The sequence below is a fragment of the Limulus polyphemus genome, unplaced genomic scaffold (assembly GCF_000517525.1).
Source record: "Limulus polyphemus unplaced genomic scaffold, Limulus_polyphemus-2.1.2 Scaffold1770, whole genome shotgun sequence".
NCBI classification, from domain to species: Eukaryota; Metazoa; Arthropoda; class Merostomata; order Xiphosura; family Limulidae; genus Limulus; species Limulus polyphemus.
This window is the reverse complement of record NW_013667380.1, coordinates 6,564-11,949: the sequence shown is the minus strand read 5'-3', so window position 1 is coordinate 11,949 and position 5,386 is coordinate 6,564. Positions and strand designations below refer to the sequence as shown.

The following is a 5,386-nucleotide window of genomic DNA, read 5'->3' as shown; positions in this document are numbered from 1 at the left end:
AGGAATAGGATTTTTTTCTGGTGAAAATCAAGATTGAACTTAGAAATAACGACACATGCTCGAAGCGAGATTGAATATTTACTGGAAATGATGAAAGTGTGTAAAGAGAATCAAGAAGAAAGAGACAGAAAATTAGAAGGCGGAGACAAAATTGAATTAAGACCAAGAAGAAGATAACAGAAAATAAAATAAAATCTAGAAGAAATTGATAGAAGAAAAGACAAAATCCAGAAGAAATTGAATATGCTCAATCTTTAATCCGCGAAGGCGTTGCAAGTTATGGTCAATCCCACTAGTTGTTGGTAAAGAGAAGCCCAAGAGGTGACATTAGCTTGTGTTGACTATCTGCCTTCTCTCTAGTTTATCACTTCAAAATTGTGATGGCTTGCACAAATAGCCTTCGAATAGCTTTACGGACAATTCAACACACAAACAAACACAAAGAAAAAGACAATAAAAAGGAAATCATAAAAAAAGACAAGAATTTTAGAAGGATTTTACAAGAATGAGACTTAATATTTACAAGCGAATTTCAAACAAAAATCAATTTAATCAAATACGAGATCGAGGAAGTCATAGTAAATCTAGAAAAGGATGATAACAGCAAGATTGAAGATGTAGAGAAGGATTATAACACCAAAATCAAACGAAATGCAAAGAGCATAAAATAAAGTAGGGAAATGTAGTAATAAGAAGATCGAAGATGCCATTGGAAATGTGCAGAAGGATTATAAAAACAATTTTAATAAATTACAAAAGAACATCAACACCAGGATAAAATATCTAGAAACTGAATTTGAAAATTCAAAGATCAAACTAGTTACCACTACTATTGTGCCATATATGACTGCAAGGTTTTTGTGGACTACTTCTGCTACACCACTATTTCATCAAATTACAGGAATTTAGCAGCCTAGTTGAACAACATTACCCAAGCGAGAAACCAACAGATTACGATACAAAGGTACCATGGGAGACATATTAATCATAGTTTGACATAATTTCTAAGGTGAATGGATGAGTAGTAAACAACAAGTTTTTCATCTTACTGCACATTTAAAGGCACTAGCTTTAACATTAAAAAACCTTCCTATGGAGAACTGTAGCATTAGTGGCCATTTTATGAACCAGCTTCACGAGCCAGTGGGATGCTTTTTTGTTGAAAAAATACCAAAAACTACCCAATCCGGTTTTTTCTTAATTTGAACTGAATTTTTTGGACATTTTTATTGGCTAAAAAGAAGGCATTTCTCGCACTCTTTTAGCGTTGGGACTGCTGTTAGGGTTTTAGTGAGTGGGGTTTGGATTCTTTACAGTAGGTGTCTTTGACTAGTTGGCGATAAATTCGAACAATAAACGGACAGCACACAATCCACTTGTTTTAAAATAATATATATTCAAAACAAGTCAAACGTATGTACAAAAATTCTTTACACCATAGGATATCAAAGTTGTATCTAAAACTCTAAATAATTATCTCTTGTCAAAAGTCCATGCAGACTAATTCAATTACTTTAGAATCTATTGACATGATGAATTACTTTTCTCTACTCTTATCACAATAGTATTTGAGCAATTCACTTATGTTACCCCGTGAGTTACCACAGTTGTATCTCAAACTTTAAATAATTGTCTCCTTTTCGTCAAAGTCCACACAGATGGGTTCAACTACTTTAGAACAACCTTTTACAAAAACATTATTCTCTTTATCTCTATTAAACTGTGAAACTTTTATAACTTTTTTCTAACTGAACTTTACTTGACTTTTTCTCTGCTTCTCTTGCGCTCGCGATTCACCTATATATATCTACCTTGTTCACTGAGGCTTCGAACTTTTTATAAACTACGCGACACTATAATGGAACAATACTCGCTTGAATACTCAATGAATTCATTGGCATGCGACCAATTTATAGTTGCCATAGTGGATGAAGATATCGCAAATTAAGTTTATAAAGTTATGTACATCTTTAAAGGAAGCTGTCTAGTTGGCACTGGATCTTGAATCAGTTAAAATTGTAAATAAATAATCAAATTCTACATCTGTGAATTACGAAATTATCAGACAGAATATTGTTGAAACACCAAAACCACCAGCTATCTCTGATGAAGATCTATAAAAGCTCAAATGGTTAAATATAAGACCATTGACTCAGAGTGGAAGAAGTAAATCAAAGGATAGAAGGTGTTTCAATTGTAATGAAAGGTGGGAAATTGCCTCCGGAAATTAAGCAAGAGGATGGATTGATGTCAATAACCAGCAGTCATAAAGTTCCAGAAAGAGGAAAATCAGAAGTGTGATATTCTCAGGTGCAATAATTTTCCTTTAAAGTAATCGAGTATATTCCAAACAAAAACACGAGGTTTTTCAACAGAAAATGTTTTGAGGAAGTAAATATGAATTAAGTGACTTTGACTGAGTTCTGAAAGAAAGAAACTGGCCAAAGTGTATAACAATGTGAAACAGTCTTTATTTATTCACCAAAACAATAATAGTCAATAGATATGACAAAGCACGGCGACTTTACCGGAGGTTTGAGAGTTATCAATAAAGAAGTAAATTTCTATAAATCTCTGTGAAGAACTGTTCCAAATTGAAAAAACATATCATTATTTGTACTAAACAATAATCCCATTCATTCTCAGAGTGTGTGCACTACTCAAGTCACTGTTGATTATCCCATTGAGAAATACGGGAAGTTCTAATGTGACGGTATCACCTGATCCACCAGTGAAAAAGAGCAGTCCGCTTTCACATAGTATGTTCTACCTTACAGAAATCTTTCCAAAGAGGCGATGCACGTGATTTCCTTAAAACTATTGAACCAGATTAACCAATAACTAAAGTGAAAGAAACTTAGCTATTTCCTCTACCAACTTCTTTGTTAAAACTACGTACACTCACGTGCATGAAAAATTTATAAATTATTCATGTAAAGAAGGTGGAAAAGATGTATTATGTTTGCATACCACAGAAGTCATCCTCATGTTAGGAAGCATCTTTACACAACATGGTGGATGGGTAAATGACATAGAGGAAAAGTGAATATTGGGAAGAGAAATAAGACTCGTTTTGAACAGTTTTATAGTGTATAATCAAGAAATTTTCGTGCATTACACAAGAATGAAACCATCAGATGTAAGGTTTACAGTGGCAATGTGGGTGGAAGCATAATAAAATGAAGACAAAGTAGAATTCAGAAATACAGATCGTTTAAGCTAAATGTCACCTACTTTGATCGTCTTTGGAAATACATTGGGAGGAGAACAGCCAACTGGTGGACTTCTAAGAAGACTTCACCGAAGGTAAATCGACCTGCTGAAGAGCCTGATGTTCCTGTTAAGTCCACTTCCAGGGTGTCACCACGGATGGATCCAGTGAATTCCCTCGACCATCAGCTGAATGAGAACTTTCCTGGTGACGTGGCAGCAGGTGCTATAAAAGGACAAGAGGTCATCCAATTTTCGTACCATAAGCCACAGAAAAGAAAAATATTTGATGACTGGACGATTGAGGGACAATAAACGAGTGAAAAATATTTTGTTTTGTTATCATAGTTTTGAATGTATTTTGTTGCACACTATTAATGATTTAATCACTGTAATGTGTGTATATTTAAATATTCATGTTAATTTAACGAATTGCTTTATTGTTAATTATGAAAGTTAAGTTTTATGTGCCATTGGTTTCTTTGTTTAATGGAATTGTTCAAACGACTTCACGATTTATGAACGGGCAATGTTTTAGTTTATGTCTTTAATTTGTTAGTTCATGTTTTTGTTTTTGCTAGAGAGGGCTTTTACGTCGTGTATTAACTAGAATTGTCTTGAAAGTGTAAGAAACGATTTGAACAATATTAAACGCAGGTTACGCGAGACTAGAGGAGATAGTTGATTAATTAGTGAGTCTGTTGCACTCATCGATTGATTATTGAGTCTGTTTGTCTGTTCCTTCATTTTCGTGAATATTGAGTTTGTATTTCGACGAAGTACTGTAGATGGGAAAAAATAGCAAGTAAATGTTTAGAGTTATTGGCAAGATAGATCTACCGTTAGCTCGTAAAATACTGTAAGTGTAGATCTTATAGTTGAAGAAATATAACGCTTTCGTTATAATTAAGCAAACTAGATTATTGCATTCATTTTGTTTGTACTGAACAAACCACAAGAACCCGACCAAACTGTTGAAACCGTTAGAACACTTGTGAATTTTATGAAAGGTGTAGACAAAACAGACGTGGCTTCAAAACTGTTTAATCTGGTGAGCACAGACATCTTCTTTCAAAGCTGTGTGCATTGTATTTATTTAAAGGTTATTTTAATAGGCGTCTATTTAGATATGGAGCGAGCCTTATTGCGAACTAGATGAATGAAACACACGTAATTAGATCGTTAAGCATAGTGGTTTGTGTGTTTAGAATGAATAAAGCACAATTAGAGAAGGAAATATTTGAAAATTCCGTGTTCCTTTATTTTTGTTAAAAAAGTTCAGTGAGGCTCTCCATGTAATCCCTAGTCTGACATAATCTACAATATATTATTGCTTTAAAATCAACACATACAAGATGTGAAGCTTGTACAAGGTTAAAATCAAACTTCACTGAAAAAACAAAACACCACTTGTAACTAAATGAATGATTTAAATTTCTTAAAATGGGTAAAATAATACCGTTTACCACTTCTTATTAAGCTGTCCCCAGTAGGACAGCGGTAAGTCTAAGGATTTATACTGTTGAAAACCGGGGTTCGATTCCTCGTGGTGGACACAGCAGATATCCCACTGTGGCTTTGTTCTAAAATAACCAAACGAAAAACCTTATTAAGCTATTTAGTATTTACACAAAAATACTAGTTATTCCATACATAGCTTACGATTAATTTTCCATTATTTAAGGGTTCTAAAGTTTAGTTTGTTAAAGTATTTTTCATTAAAATCCCACGGTTAATCCCACTATTCATTGGTAAAAGAGTTGGCGGTGGGTGGTGATGACTAGCTGCCTTCCCTCTAGTCTTACACTGCTAAATTAGGGACGGCTAACGCAGATAGCCTTCGTGTAGCTTTACGCGAAATTCAAAACAAACAAACAAACAAACTTGTTATTGAAAGATGAAATAGTTTTAAGCTACGATGTGACGCCACACATCATTCTGCCCAAGTTATATCTATTTGACTTTAATGTGCATTATAACGCTAAAATCCGGATTCGATTCTTGGCGGTTTATAGAATGCAGATAGCACATTGTGTAGCTTTGAACGACGAAAACAACATTTGAAGTTACATACTTTCAAGCATAGTATTTAATATATAGGTACTATAATAAGATAGCAACAACGATATATAAGCATAATGAAGTGATTTATTTTTGGAGGAACGTACTACATGTT

General features: G+C 33.8%; 1 long non-coding RNA gene across 1 annotated transcript; it reads right to left on the bottom strand.

Annotated features, from left to right (window-relative positions):
* Positions 1–3,067: 3,067 nt before the first annotated feature.
* Positions 3,068–4,803, bottom strand: LOC111087129. The gene is made up of 2 exons (XR_002611848.1): positions 4,677–4,803; positions 3,068–3,436 (listed from the first exon to the last, which is right to left on the bottom strand). It is a non-coding gene; the product is annotated as an uncharacterized LOC111087129 (long non-coding RNA).
* Positions 4,804–5,386: the final 583 nt, after the last annotated feature.